At 43.0% G+C, this 15,900-nt stretch overlaps 1 protein-coding gene across 1 annotated transcript in view; it reads right to left on the bottom strand.

Moving 5' to 3' along the window:
- LOC311149471 (arginine-glutamic acid dipeptide repeats protein-like) overlaps window positions 1-15,900 on the bottom strand; it is a gene marked incomplete at its 3' end in the record, with an annotated part of 351,192 nt that overhangs the window by 315,672 nt on the left and 19,620 nt on the right. The window lies entirely within an intron of this gene.

Here is a 15,900-nt window from a genome sequence, read left to right on the forward strand (position 1 = left end):
GTCTGCATCACTTCCAATCCCCCATGTTTTTTTTCTCGCATATATACAGTGGGGGAAAAAAGTATTTAGTCAGCCACCAATTGTGCAAGTTCTCCCACTTAAAAAGATGAGAGAGGCCTGTAATTTTCATCATAGGTACACGTCAACTATGACAGACAAAATGAGAAAAAATAATCCAGAAAATCACATTGTAGGATTTTTAATGAATTTATTTGCAAATTATGGTGGAAAATAAGTATTTGGTCACCTACAAACAAGCAATATTTCTGGCTCTCACAGACCTGTAACTTCTTCTTTAAGAGGCTCCTCTGTCCTCCACTCGTTACCTGTATTAATGGCACCTGTTTGAACTTGTTATCAGTATAAAAGACACCTGTCCACAACCTCAAACAGTCACACTCCAAACTCCACTATGGCCAAGACCAAAGAGCTGTCAAAGGACACCAGAAACAAAATTGTAGACCTGCACCAGGCTGGGAAGACTGAATCTGCAATAGGTAAGCAGCTTGGTTTGAAGAAATCAACTGTGGGAGCAATTATTAGGAAATGGAAGACATACAAGACCACTGATAATCTCCCTCGATCTGGGGCTCCACGCAAGATCTCACCCTGTGGGGTCAAAATGATCACAAGAACGGTGAGCAAAAATCCCAGAACCACACGGGGGGACCTAGTGAATGACCTGCAGAGAGCTGGGACCAAAGTAACAAAGCCTACCATCAGTAACACACTACGCTGCCAGGGACTCAAATCCTGCAGTACGAGACGTGTCCCCCTGCTTAAGCCAGTACATGTCCAGGCCCGTCTGAAGTTTGCTAGAGTGCATTTGGATGATCCAGAAGAGGATTGGGAGAATGTCAGATGAAACCAAAATATAATTTTTTGGTAAAAACTCAACTCGTCGTGTTTGGAGGACAAAGAATGCTGAGTTGCATCCAAAGAACACCATACCTACTGTGAAGCATTGGGGTGGAAACATCATGCTTTGGGGCTGTTTTTCTGCAAAGGGACCAGGACGACTGATCCGTGTAAAGGAAAGAATGAATGGGGCCATGTATCATGAGATTTTGAGTGAAAACCTCCTTCCATCAGCAAGGGCATTGAAGATGAAACGTGGCTGGGTCTTTCAGCATGACAATGATCCCAAACACACCGCCCGGGCAACGAAGGAGTGGCTTCGTAAGAAGCATTTCAAGGTCCTGGAGTGGCCTAGCCAGTCTACAGATCTCAACCCCATAGAAAATCTTTGGCGGGAGTTGAAAGTCCGTATTGCCCAGCGACAGCCCCAAAACATCACTGCTCTAGAGGAGATCTGCATGGAGGAATGGGCCAAAATACCAGCAACAGTGTGTGAAAACCTTGTGAAGACTTACAGAAAACGTTTGACCTTTGTCATTGCCAACAAAGGGTATATAACAAAGTATTGAGAAACTTTTGTTATTGACCAAATACTTATTTTCCACCATAATTTGCAAATAAATTCATTAAAAATCCTACAATGTGATTTTCTGGATTTTTTTCCCTCATTTTCTCTGTCATAGTTCACGTGTACCTATGATGAAAATTACAGGCCTCTCTCATATTTTTAAGTGGGAGAACTTGCACAATTGGTGGCTGACTAAATACTTTTTTTCCCCACTGTATATATACACATACATACATATATACACACATACATACATATAAACATACATACACACACACACACACACACACATACAGTGGGGAGAACAAGTATTTGATACACTGCCGATTTTGCAGGGTTTCCTACTTACAAAGCATGTAGAGGTCTGTAATTTTTTATCATAGGTACACTTCAACTGTGAGAGACGGAATCTAAAACAAAAATCCAGAAAATCACATTGTATGATTTTTAAGTAATTAATTTGCATTTTATTGCATGACATAAGTATTTAATACATCAGAAAAGCAGAACTTAATATTTGGTACAGAAACCTTTCTTTGCAATTACAGAGATCATACGTTTCCTGTAGGTCTTGACCAGGTTTGCACACACTGCAGCAGGGATTTTGGCCCACTCCTCCATACAGACCTTCTCCAGATCCTTCAGGTTTCGGGGCTGTCGCTGGGCAATACGGACTTTCAGCTCCCTCCAAAGATTTTCTATTGGGTTCAGGCCTGGAGACTGGCTAGGCCACTCCAGGACCTTGAGATGCTTCTTACGGAGCCACTCCTTAGTTGCCCTGGCTCTGTGTTTCGGGTCGTTGTCATGCTGGAAGACCCAGCCACGACCCATCTTCAGTGCTCTTACTGAGGGAAGGAGGTTGTTGGCCAAGATCTCTCGATACATGGCCCCATCCATCCTCCCCTCAATACGGTGCAGTCGTCCTGTCCCCTTTGCAGAAAAGCATCCCCAAAGAATGATGTTTCCACCTCCATGCTTCAGGGTTGGGATGGTGTTCTTGGGGTTGTACTCATCCTTCTTCTTCCTCCAAACACGGCGAGTGGAGTTTAGACCAAAAAGCTATATTTTTGTCTCATCAGACCACATGACCTTCACCCATTCCTCCTCTGGATCATCCAGATGGTCATTGGCAAACTTCAGACGGGCCTGGACATGCGCTGGCTTGAGCAGGGAGACCTTGCGTGCGCTGCAGGATTTTAATCCATGACGGCGTAGCGTGTTACTAATGGTTTTCTTTGAGACTGTGGTCCCAGCTCTCTTCAGGTCATTGACCAGGTCCTGCCGTGTAGTTCTGGGCTGATCCCTCACCTTCCTCATGATCATTGATGCCCCACGAGGTGAGATCTTGCATGGAGCCCCAGACCGAGGGTGATTGACCGTCATCTTGAACTTCTTCCATTTTCTAATAATTGTGCCAACAGTTGTTGCTTTCTCACCAAGCTGTTTGCCTATTGTCCTGTAGCCCATCCCAGCCTTATGCAGGTCTACAGTTTTATCCCTGATGTCCTTACACAGCTCTCTGGTCTTGGCCATTGTGGAGAGGTTGGAGTCTGTTTGATTGAGTGTGTGGACAGGTGTCTTTTATACAGGTAACGAGTTCAAACAGGTGCAGTTAATACAGGTAATAATGGTGAACAGGAGGGCTTCTTAAAGAAAAACTAACAGGTCTGTGAGAGCCAGAATTCTTACTGGTTGGTAGGTGATCAAATACTTATGTCATGCAATAAAATGCAAATTAATTACTTAAAAATCATACAATGTGATTTTCTGGAGTCTCTCACAGTTGAAGTGTACCTATGATAAAAATTACAGACCTCTACATGCTTTGTAAGTAGGAAAACCTGCAAAATCGGCAGTGTATCAAATACTTGTTCTCCCCACTGTATATACAGTGGGGGAAAAAAGTATTTAGTCAGCCACCAATTGTGCAAGTTCTCCCACTTAAAAAGATGAGAGAGGCCTGTAATTCTCATCATAGGTACACGTCAACTATGACAGACAAAATGAGGAAAAAAAATCCTGAAAATCACATTGTAGGATTTTTTATGAATTTATTTGCAAATTATGGTGGAAAATAAGCCTCTTCTAAATATGATGCCCGCAAACAGTTTGCTGAAGACAAGCAGACTAAGGACATGGATTACTGGAACCATGTCCTGTGGTCTGATGAGACCAAGATACACTTATTTGGTTCAGATGGTGTCAAGCGTGTGTGGCGGCAACCAGGTGAGGAGTACAATGACAAGTGTGTCTTGCCTACAGTCAAACATGGTGGTGGGAGTGTCATGGTCTGGGGCTGCATGAGTGCTGCCGGCACTGGGGAGCTACAGTTCATTGAGGGAACCATGAATGCCAACATGTACTGTGACATACTGAAGCAGAGCATGATCCCCTCCCTTTGGAGACTGGGCCGCAGGGCAGTATTCCAACATGATAACGACCCCAAACACACCTCCAAGACGACCACTGCCTTGCTAAAGAAGCTGAGGGTAAAGGTGATGGACTGGCCAAGCGTATCTCCAGACCTAAACCCTATTGAGCATCTGTGGGGCATCCTCAAACGGAAGGTGGAGGAGTGCAAGGTCTCTAACATCCACCAGCTCCGTGATGTCGTCATGGAGGAGTGGAAGAGGACTCCAGTGGCAACCTGTGAAGCTCTGGTGAACTCTATGCCCAAGACGGTTAAGGCAGTGCTGGAAAATGATGGTGGCCACACAAAATATTGACACTTTGGGCCCAATTTGGACATTTTCACTTAGGGGTGTACTCACTTTTGTTGCCAGCGGTTTAGACATTAATAGCTGTGTGTTGTGTTATTTTGAGGGGACAGCAAATGTACACTGTTATACAAGCTGGACACTCACTACTTTACATTGTAGCAAAGTGTCATTTCTTCAGTGTTGTCACATTAAAAGATATACTCAAATATTTACAAAAATGTGAGGGGTGTACTCACATTTGTGAGATACTGTATATACATGTACACATACATACACACATACATACATACACTCACACATATACATACATACATACATACACACATATATACATACATCCACACACGCATATCCTTTTAAAAATTATATTTCCCTTCATTACTTTCCAACCCCACCACCCCTTCCCCAATTGGAGTAAACTAGTGAACAACACCGCTTAGGCCTCTACTTTCAGCCCATACAAACTATATACATTTTATGGACACAGTCAAATTCTACAATAATTATATTTTGTTTTTACTCCTGAACTTCCTCCGATCATTTTCATGATGTCCATCCGGTTTGCTTCTACATGCCATATTTTTCTAACTGTGCTCTTTCACAAAAGCTCTCAACCTATAACCTATATACTTATTATGGACAAAGTATGCTTTACATTAGTTATCTTGTTGTTATTAGTTGTTGTTAGTTATTAGTCCCATCCTTCAGCTCCATTCAACACCTCCCATCTATCTCTTAACACCATCCATATTGGATTTCTATTTGCCATATATTTTTCAACTGTCCTGTGATGTTTTACAAAAGTTCTGAACCTTTCTATTGTCATTGTTTCTACAGATCGTAATTTGAAAATAAACATTTTTGCTAAAAGTATTATTATATTATTGATCGATTGACTAGGACTTTTCAGATCACCCAGTAGTGCTATCTGCAGGGTTAGCTCCAGGTAAATATTGCAATCCTTTAGCCATTCCTGGACCTGTGTCCAAAAACAAGCTACAAATGGACAGTACCCAAACAAATGATCTAATGATGCTGTCTCTTCGCAGCAAAATCTGCAGAGCTGCCCTCCTCTGTTGCTGTCTCTTAGTATTTATGTTGCTGTCTCTTAGTATTATATGTTGCCGTCTCTTAGTATTTATGTTGCTGTCTCTTAGTATTTATGTTGCCGTCTCTTAGTATTTATTGTTGCTGTCTCTTAGTATTTATGTTGCTGTCTCTCCTGTCTGCCCTCCTCTGTTGCTGTCTCTTAGTATTTATGTTGCTGTCTCTTAGTATTTATGTTGCTGTCTTTCCTGTCTGCCCTCTGTTGCTGTCTCTTAGTATTTATGTTGCTGTCTCTTAGTATTTATGTTGCTGTCTCTTAGTATTTATGTTGCTGTCTCTTAGTATTTATGTTGCTGTCTCTTAGTATTTATGTTGCTGTCTCTTAGTATTTATGTTGCTGTCTCTTAGTATTTATGTTGCTGTCTCTTAGTATTTATGTTGCTGTCTCTTAGTATTTATGTTGCCGTCTCTTAGTATTTATGTTGCTGTCTCTCCTGTCTGCCCTCCTCTGTTGCTGTCTCTTAGTATTTATGTTGCTGTCTCTTAGTATTTATGTTGCTGTCTCTTAGTATTTATGTTGCTGTCTCTTAGTATTTATGTTGCTGTCTCTTAGTATTTATGTTGCTGTCTCTTAGTATTTATGTTGCTGTCTCTTAGTATTTATGTTGCTGTCTCTTAGTATTTATGTTGCTGTCTCTTAGTATTACATGTTGCTGTCTCTCTTGTCTGCCCTCCTCTGTTGCTGTCTCTTAGTATTTATGTTGCTGTCTCTTAGTATTTATGTTGCTGTCTCTTAGTATTTATGTTGCCGTCTCTTAGTATTTATGTTGCCGTCTCTTAGTATTTATGTTGCCGTCTCTTAGTATTTATGTTGCTGTCTCTTAGTATTTATGTTGCTGTCTCTCCTGTCTGCCCTCCTCTGTTGCTGTCTCTTAGTATTTATGTTGCTGTCTCTCCTGTCTGCCCTCCTCTGTTGCTGTATCTTAGTATTTATGTGGCTGTCTCTCCTGTCTGCCCTCCTCTGTTGCTGTCTCTTAGTATTTATGTTGCTGTCTCTTAGTATTTATGTTGCTGTCTCTTAGTATTTATGTTGCTGTCTCTTAGTATTTATGTTGCTGTCTCTTAGTATTTATGTTGCTGTCTCTCCTGTCTGCCCTCCTCTGTTGCGGTCTCTTAGTATTTATGTTGCCGTCTCTTAGTATTTATGTTGCTGTCTCTTAGTATTTATGTTGCTGTCTCTCCTGTCTGCCCTCCTCTGTTGCTGTCTCTTAGTATTTATGTTGCTGTCTCTCCTGTCTGCCCTCCTCTGTTGCTGTCTCTTAGTATTTATGTTGCTGTCTCTTATTATTTTATGTTGCTGTCTCTTAGTATTTATGTTGCTGTCTCTTAGTATTTATGTTGCTGTCTCTTAGTATTTATGTTGCTGTCTCTTAGTATTTATGTTGCTGTCTCTTAGTATTTATGTTGCCGTCTCTTAGTATTTATGTTGCTGTCTCTCCTGTCTGCCCTTCTCTGTTGCTGTCTCTTAGTATTTATGTTGCTGTCTCTTAGTATTTATGTTGCTGTCTCTTAGTATTTATGTTGCCGTCTCTTAGTATTTATGTTGCCGTCTCTTAGTATTTATGTTGCCGTCTCTTAGTATTTATGTTGCTGTCTCTTAGTATTTATGTTGCTGTCTCTCCTGTCTGCCCTCCTCTGTTGCTGTCTCTTAGTATTTATGTTGCTGTCTCTCCTGTCTGCCCTCCTCTGTTGCTGTATCTTAGTATTTATGTGGCTGTCTCTCCTGTCTGCCCTCCTCTGTTGCTGTCTCTTAGTATTTATGTTGCTGTCTCTTAGTATTTATGTTGCTGTCTCTTAGTATTTATGTTGCTGTCTCTTAGTATTTATGTTGCTGTCTCTTAGTATTTATGTTGCTGTCTCTCCTGTCTGCCCTCCTCTGTTGCGGTCTCTTAGTATTTATGTTGCCGTCTCTTAGTATTTATGTTGCTGTCTCTTAGTATTTATGTTGCTGTCTCTCCTGTCTGCCCTCCTCTGTTGCTGTCTCTTAGTATTTATGTTGCTGTCTCTCCTGTCTGCCCTCCTCTGTTGCTGTCTCTTAGTATTTATGTTGCTGTCTCTCCTGTCTGCCCTCCTCTGTTGCTGTCTCTTAGTATTTATGTTGCTGTCTCTCCTGTCTGCCCTCCTCTGTTGCTGTCTCTTAGTATTTATGTTGCTGTCTCTTAGTATTTATGTTGCTGTCTCTCCTGTCTGCCCTCCTATGTTGCTGTCTCTTAGTATTTATGTTGCTGTCTCTCCTGTCTGCCCTCCTATGTTGTTGTCTCTTAGTATTTATGTTGCTGTCTCTCCTGTCTGCCCTCCTATGTTGCTGTCTCTTAGTATTTATGTTGCTGTCTCTCCTGTCTGCCCTCCTATGTTGCTGTCTCTTAGTATTTATGTTGCTGTCTCTTAGTATTTATGTTGCTGTCTCTCCTGTCTGCCCTCCTCTGTTGCTGTCTCTTAGCATTTATGTTGCTGTCTCTCCTGTCTGCCCTCCTATGTTGCTGTCTCTTAGTATTTATGTTGCTGTCTCTTAGTATTTATGTTGCTGTCTCTTAGTATTTTATGTTGCTGTCTCTTAGTATTTATGTTGCTGTCTCTTAGTATTTATGTTGCTGTCTCTTAGTATTTATGTTGCCGTCTCTTAGTATTTATGTTGCTGTCTCTCCTGTCTGCCCTCCTCTGTTGCTGTCTCTTAGTATTTATGATGCTGTCTCTTAGTATTTATGTTGCTGTCTCTTAGTATTTATGTTGCCGTCTCTTAGTATTACATGTTGCTGTCTCTCTTGTCTGCCCTCCTCTGTTGCTGTCTCTTAGTATTTATGTTGCCGTCTCTTAGTATTACATGTTGCTGTCTCTCTTGTCTGCCCTCTGTTGCTGTCTCTTAGTATTTATGTTGCTGTCTCTTAGTATTTATGTTGCTGTCTCTCCTGTCTGCCCTCCTCTGTTGCTGTCTCTTAGTATTTATGTTGCTGTCTCTTAGTATTTATGTTGCTGTCTCTTAGTATTTATGTTGCTGTCTCTTAGTATTTATGTTGCTGTCGTTTCTCTACCCTCCTCTCTCGTCCTGTCCTGGTTGTAAAATGTGTAAAAGTAAACAATTGTTTTAATAGTAATTTCACAGGCTTTTTCGCCACACCTGCAAAATCTTTGTCAAATATGTTTTATTTTTTCACTGTATATATTTCACCTGTTATAATTTGTGCAAATAAATACAACTATTTAGAATCTATACAGCAGCTTGAAGTGATAGAGTCTACTGTGTGCTCAATCTACCTCTGTTCTCTCTCCATCTGCCCTCTTCTGTCACTGTCTCTGTCTCTCTCCATCATATCCTATTCTCCTGTTGCTGTCTCTGTGTCTTGCCTGGTGTCTCTCTCCATCATATCCTATTCTCCTGTTGCTGTCTCTGTGTCTTGCCTGGTGTCTCTCTCCATCATATCCTATTCTCCTGTTGCTGTCTCTGTGTCTTGTCTGGTGTCTCTCTCCATCATATCCTATTCTTCTGTTGCTGTCTCTGTGTCTTGTCTGGTGTCTCTCTCCATCATATCCTATTCTCCTGTTGCTGTCTCTGTGTCTTGTCTGGTGTGTCTCTCCATCATATTCTATTCTTCTGTTGCTGTCTGTGTCTTATCTGGTGTCTCTCTCCATCATATCCTATTCTTCTGTTGCTGTCTCTGTGTCTTGTCTGGTGTCTCTCTTTAGTTTTTCAATCCAAAACCGTCAAGGGGATACTGGGGTAGCTGAACTTGTTTTGGGCCTGTGTCTGGGTCACCTAAATCCTCCTCTTCCCTACCCCTGGCTGCAGCTGTTCTCATCTGTCCTCTTCCTTGGCTCATCTGAAAGGTAGAGGTGCAACATGTCATTAGTTAGTTTTAAAGGGTGCTTGCACTTCCTGATTTGGCCTCATTTTAGATTTGGTTCATTATGAAATGCTAGTGGCCATGACTGAATTCAAACATGAGTTGGTTTCGGGGTGTGGTTTGATATGGGTGTCGTGTGTGTGTGTTCGCAGGCGGGAAGAGTTAGTGAAATTATTATTTCGCCAATTCGCTTCAGCCGGCTGGTGTGAGACCACCTGACTTTTGACTTCGGATAGCCGTTAATAAAATTACACCATGTAAATGGGACATTCTTTTCATGTTGCACATCTTTCAGTAGTCAAATTAAATGCTTTCAATATTTGTATATGAATTTCTACAAATGTACAGTTGGTTTTAGGTTTTTAAGTCATTGATATCTGTAGCTATTGGAACTGTAACATGTTGTCCCACGCACATTCTGTCATTTACCGATGGTCCCTAACTAGCCCCATAGGGATATCCAAAGTCAACCCAATTTTAAAACACAGGCATTACGATGCGTACAGCTGGCACTGCGAATTGATTACTTACATTTACATTTTAGTCATTTAGCAGACGCTCTTATCCAGAGCGACTTACAGGAGCAATTAGGGTTAAGTGCCTTGCTCAAGGGCACATCGACAGATTTTTCACCTAGTCGGCTCGGGGATTAGAACCAGCGACCTTTCGGTTACTGGCACAACGCTCTTAACCACTAAGCTACCTGCCGCCTTGTGTGCTGCCAGCTGCGGGCATGTGGGCACGATTGAAACAAACCCAACCTTCATTTACGTTGTGATGCAGTCACGACGCCGTTTTGGACGAGACAGACTTTATGACCAATATGATCCTATTTACACTTTGTAGTAAGTTTTGACAGTAGAATAAAAACCTTTTTGACTCATGTTGATGCCACGTAGGCTGTTTTCTAAATGAGAAGTTGGTTTTTAAAGTTACTGTTTACTGACACAACTATGGCAACTCATCTGTAAAGAAACATTTAACAACATAAGAGAGAAACACAACTCCAAACATGACCGATAAGAAGCTCCATAGCTCCGAGGTCAGGGATGTCAAACTCAATCAGTACACGGACCATATTGAAATCACAACGAATTCGCAAGGCCAGACATAGACGATTATGTTTGTTTAAAAAAATTAATAAAAAAAATACGCATACAACAGCGACCCAAACTGGCCATTGTTTTTATTAGAAAAAAAATATGGCCCTTTATAATGTCTATTTACATAAATAGAATGCTGTATGTAGTATTTTATCATATTAAAACAAAAGAAGAGATCATTAGTATTTGTCCAGCCTTTGCGGCTATGCTTGCAGATGTGCATAATATGCTGCGATCCCTAATCAAAAAGGACTAACTCCAAATATCAAAGAAACGTAGCTAGGTTGCTGTAAGAAACTTCAAAAAGGTATTTTTTTTATTTTTATGTACAAATAAATAAAGTACACTGCATGGATCACCGGCGCGGTTGAATGCAGCATTACTGTACGGTGCACTCAACATGTCTTGTAGTCGAGTAGCCAGCCAAGGCTTCTGCTCAAATGTTGCTGTAACCGGCCTACATGTTTTTCCTTTGCATAGGGGTTTGTTTGCTGGTTTCCTTTTTTTTGGTTATTCAAACTGTAATTTCATAAAGTAGATGACTCAACTGTTGACTCATCTATACTTGCGTGCCCTATTGTCCTTTAGTAGTAATTGATACTCACGTGTGAATCCTTTTTTGACAACCAAGAAGACATTTGCTGTAGGCTACAGCAATGACCCGTTGGAACCGAAACTTGGTGTGGTAATTCAGCCTACAACAGGTTTAAAACGTTCAGTCCGGTAGAAGATTTGGTCAGTGCCATTGGTGATGACATGATACAGTGCACTGGCTGTGGTTCTGGTAGGAGGGGTGTGTATGGCGTGCTTTGCTGTGACTTGTAGTGCGGCGCACTATTCTGCCCGCAGGCCTCGTGTTTAACACGTTCCCTAGGCTATATGAATATAAAAAGAGACTTGAACCCCCAAAAAATTACCTGTAGAATGAAATAAATGATGACCTCCGTGATTAATTTAATTTCGTCAGTTCTACCAGCTAATGTGAGATTTTTAGATTACATAACTAAAAAAGGGACACATAACTAAAAAGGGCCTATGTATTTTCGATATTTTTCACAATCTAACCACAAAAGACGGCCACCTTCTTCCCCTCTTCTCTTTCTGGCTGCCCTCATCCTTCCCTTCTAACTGGCTGCCCTCATCCTTCCCTTCTAACTGGCTGCCCTCATCCTTCCCTTCTAACTGGCTGCCCTCATCCTTCCCTTCTAACTGGCTGGCCTCATCCTTCCCTTCTAACTGGCTGCCCTCATCCTTCCCTCTCTAACTGGCTGCCCTCATCCTTCCCTTCTAACTGGCTGGCCTCATCCTTCCCTTCTAACTGGCTGGCCTCATCCTTCTCTTCTAACTGGCTGCCCTCATCCTTCCCTTCTAACTGGCTGCCCTCATCCTTCCCTTCTAACTGGCTGCCCTCATCCTTCCCTTCTAACTGGCTGGCCTCATCCTTCCCTTCTAACTGGCTGCCCTCATCCTTCCCTTCTAACTGGCTGCCCTCATCCTTCCCTTCTAACTGGCTGCCCTCATCCTTCCCTTCTAACTGGCTGCCCTCATCCTTCCCTCTCTAACTGGCTGCCCTCATCCTTCCCTCTCTAACTGGCTGCCCTCATCCTTCCCTTCTAACTGGCTGCCCTCATCCTTCCCTCTCTAACTGGCTGGCCTCATCCTTCCCTTCTAACTGGCTGCCCTCATCCTTCCCTTCTAACTGGCTGCCCTCATCCTTCCCTCTCTAACTGGCTGCCCTCATCCTTCCCTTCTAACTGGCTGCCCTCATCCTTCCCTTCTAACTGGCTGCCCTCATCCTTCCCTCTCTAACTGGCTGCCCTCATCCTTCCCTTCTAACTGGCTGCCCTCATCCTTCCCTCTCTAACTGGCTGCCCTCATCCTTCCCTTCTAACTGGCTGCCCTCATCCTTCCCTCTCTAACTGGCTGCCCTCATCCTTCCCTTCTAACTGGCTGCCCTCATCCTTCCCTTCTAACTGGCTGCCCTCATCCTTCCCTCTCTAACTGGCTGCCCTCATCCTTCCCTTCTAACTGGCTGCCCTCATCCTTCCCTTCTAACTGGCTGCCCTCATCCTTCCCTTCTAACTGGCTGCCCTCATCCTTCCCTCTCTAACTGGCTGCCCTCATCCTTCCCTTCTAACTGGCTGCCCTCATCCTTCCCTTCTAACTGGCTGCCCTCATCCTTCCCTCTCTAACTGGCTGCCCTCATCCTTCCCTCTCTAACTGGCTGCCCTCATCCTTCCCTCTCTAACTGGCTGCCCTCATCCTTCCCTCTCTAACTGGCTGCCCTCATCCTTCCCTTCTAACTGGCTGCCCTCATCCTTCCCTTCTAACTGGCTGCCCTCATCCTTCCCTTCTAACTGGCTGCCCTCATCCTTCCCTCTCTAACTGGCTGCCCTCATCCTTCCCTTCTAACTGGCTGCCCTCATCCTTCCCTTCTAACTGGCTGCCCTCATCCTTCCCTCTCTAACTGGCTGCCCTCATCCTTCCCTTCTAACTGGCTGCCCTCATCCTTCCCTCTCTAACTGGCTGCCCTCATCCTTCCCTCTCTAACTGGCTGCCCTCATCCTTCCCTTCTAACTGGCTGGCCTCATCCTTCCCTTCTAACTGGCTGCCCTCATCCTTCCCTTCTAACTGGCTGCCCTCATCCTTCCCTTCTAACTGGCTGCCCTCATCCTTCCCTTCTAACTTCAAGTTTGTTTTTGTCATATCCACACAGAGTGCACAGTGCAATGAAATGCTTCCCTGCATGTTAACTTCTCGACAACGCAACAGCAATAGAACAAGTCAGTAGCTACGTGAATAAATACAGTAATAGTAATAATAATAAGAAGAAAAGCTCAATGAAATAATTGTACCAATTTAATAATGGCCAGTGTATTACGAATGGTTACATAGCCTACAGTACATATTACCGGTAGGGAACACCTACTCTGTGAGGTGTGCAATAAACTCAATTCGCCCTTTCACTCCTTCTAAACAAATCCTTTTTTTTTTTTACTTTGGCAAAGGGTAAAGTCTACTAAACTTAATCCACTCTGTTCATAACAGATTGTAGTTTTGGGAAAAGAAAACTGTATCGAGATCAAATGTTTTGTCGATGAGAAAATTAGCAGAATGTCCGCCAAAATCCATCTTGCTCCATCTTCTCCAACTCGGCTTCCTCTCATCACCTTATTTGGTGGTGAGTGGAAATGCCAACCGGATGCTTCAGATTTATACATCCGGTGAAACATCTGGCTCATTGTCCCATCTCTGTCTAACCGGTGCTGTAGGGGTGGGGGAGGGGTCAAGTGATGTGACATCTTGACCAATCACAGCAGCTACCGCCTCACTGAGTTTCCGACCCAGTTGTTTTGAACGTGGCACTACTCCTGGGCTTCCATTAGATAACGCATCCACAAAGTCATATTCCACAGCCACAAAGTCAGATTCCCCAGCCACAAAGTCAGATTCCACAGCCACAAAGTCAGATTCCCCAGCCACAAAGTCAGATTCCACAGCCACAAAGTCAGATTCCACAGCCACAAAGTCAGATTCCACAGCCACAAAGTCTGATTCCACAGCCACAAAGTCAAAATTTGCTACAAAAATGTGCTTGTTGGTCTTAATTCAAGGCTAGGGTTAGGCATAAGGTTAGCAGTGTTAGGCATAAGGTTAGCGATGTGATTAAGGTTAGGGTTAATGTTAGGTTAAAAATCGGATTTTAAGAATATAAATTGTTGACATGGGCGGGGTTTAGCCATAATTATGACTTTATGCCCATGGTTTGCCAGTGTTGTGATAAGATAGTGTTTATCTGCACTGCACGTTTGTTAGTTAGCTAGCCAGACAGTTTTAGAGGTTTGATTCAAACAATGCAGTCAATCCACAGCCATACACTGAGTTGATGATAGGACTTAGACAAGTTGTAAATGCAACAAGTGATATTGTATCACAACGGCACTCACAGCTTTCCAAGAAAAAAAAAAATCTATGGTCTGTTTACATATTTATTTCTTAGAAGCTATTTTATACAGAACATGTGTATAAAACCCATATAAAGTGGATTTATAATTATATGACAATTATTCTATTACACAATGTCTGACATATCACGTATTACTTTTATTATCCTGCATAACTAAAATCAGGGCTCTGCCTCTACTGCCATTCATTCTAATTAAAATGGTTTGGATTTCTCCCTGACCAATATGGCTGCCAATGTCACCCCATTCTGGAACTTTGAGGGTTTATGACATAGCCCCTCTAGTAATTTAATAGGATCTCTATGGATGCAATGCTCATTTCCGGTCACTGTTTCTTTACATTTTGGGGAGGTTGTCATGGTAACGGCAGGTCAAGTGCAAAAAGACTAGTGTAAAATAAATCTGATCTGAGCATCCAGATGGAGGTTGCATATAAAAGATCTGGTTTGTTTCAGGATTGAGATCCACATATGGAGGTGGTATAAATCAGAAGCCAAATGATCAGATTTATTTGCTTTTCACACATTAGGGACAAGATCAGATCGGAATCAAATATGCGAATAATTGGCAAAAGATCTGAATTGGGCTGCCTGTGTAAACGCAGCCATAGAGTCACAAAGGCCAACTGAGATTTCAGAGTCTTCAGACACAGATAACCTGCTACAGCCATTCTAAACAGAACAGTACAGCATCAACTGTCTCTCTGTCTGTGTCTGTCTGTCTGTGTGTGTCTGTGTGTGTCTGTCTGTGTGTGCTTGTCTGTCTGTCTGTGTGTGTCTGTCTGTGTGTGTCTGTCTGTGTGTGTCTGTCTGTCTGCCTGTGTGTGCTTGTCTGTCTGTCTGCCTGTGTGTGCTTGTCTGTCTGCCTGTGTCTGTCTGTCTGTCTGTCTGTCTGTCTGTGTGAGTCTGTCTGTCCGTCTGTCTGTCCGTCTGTCCGTCTGTCTGTCTGTGTGAGTCCGTCTGTCTGTCTGTGTGAGTCTGTCTGTCTGTCTGTGTGAGCCTGTCCTGTCTCGGTCTGTCTGTCCTGTCTCGGTCTGTCTGTCCTGTCTCGGTCTGTCTGTTCTGTCTCGGTCTGTCTGTCCTGTCTCGGTCTGTCTGTCTGTCTGTCTGTCTGTGTCTAGTAGATTTGTTTGTCTGTCTGTGTCACCTCTAGTAGATGTGTTCTAGCCTAAACACCAATAATAAACATCACCTGTTAATCTGTAGTGCGTAAACGATTACAACAAAAAGCTTTCTGAGGTATTATGCAGCAGGCAACAGAGACAGGAGTAACTGAGGTATTATGCAGCAGGCAACAGAGACAGGAGTAATTGCCACAGAACTCGGAATCAAAGAACACTTAAGATGCCAAAGAAAGAGTGTCATCAGAACAGAAACAGGAGGTGATCTAGCAAATCAATGATGACAGATCAATGAATGCCTCTCAGCTCTGCCTGCCTGACCGCCACCCACACACACGATCACACAAACACACGCTTACGTGCAAGCACAGACGATCACAGACCATTTCATCCACAACTTCACAAACAGTCTTCATTAGAACAGTGTGCTGTAGTCTGTAACGTTATAGTGCAGGAAGTGGAGGCAGGAAGTGGAGGCAGGAAGTGTAGGCAGGAAGTGGATGGCAGGAGGTAGAGGCAGGAAGTGGAGGCAGGAAGTGGAGGCAGGAAGTAGAAGCTTGATTGTCCTTTATTTCCTTCCCTTCGCTCCACTTTATTAAAACGCCACATCCTGCTGATTT

The sequence above is a fragment of the Coregonus lavaretus genome (genome assembly GCF_964263955.1).
Source record: "Coregonus lavaretus genome assembly, chromosome: 22".
Lineage (NCBI taxonomy): Eukaryota > Metazoa > Chordata > Actinopteri > Salmoniformes > Salmonidae > Coregonus > Coregonus lavaretus.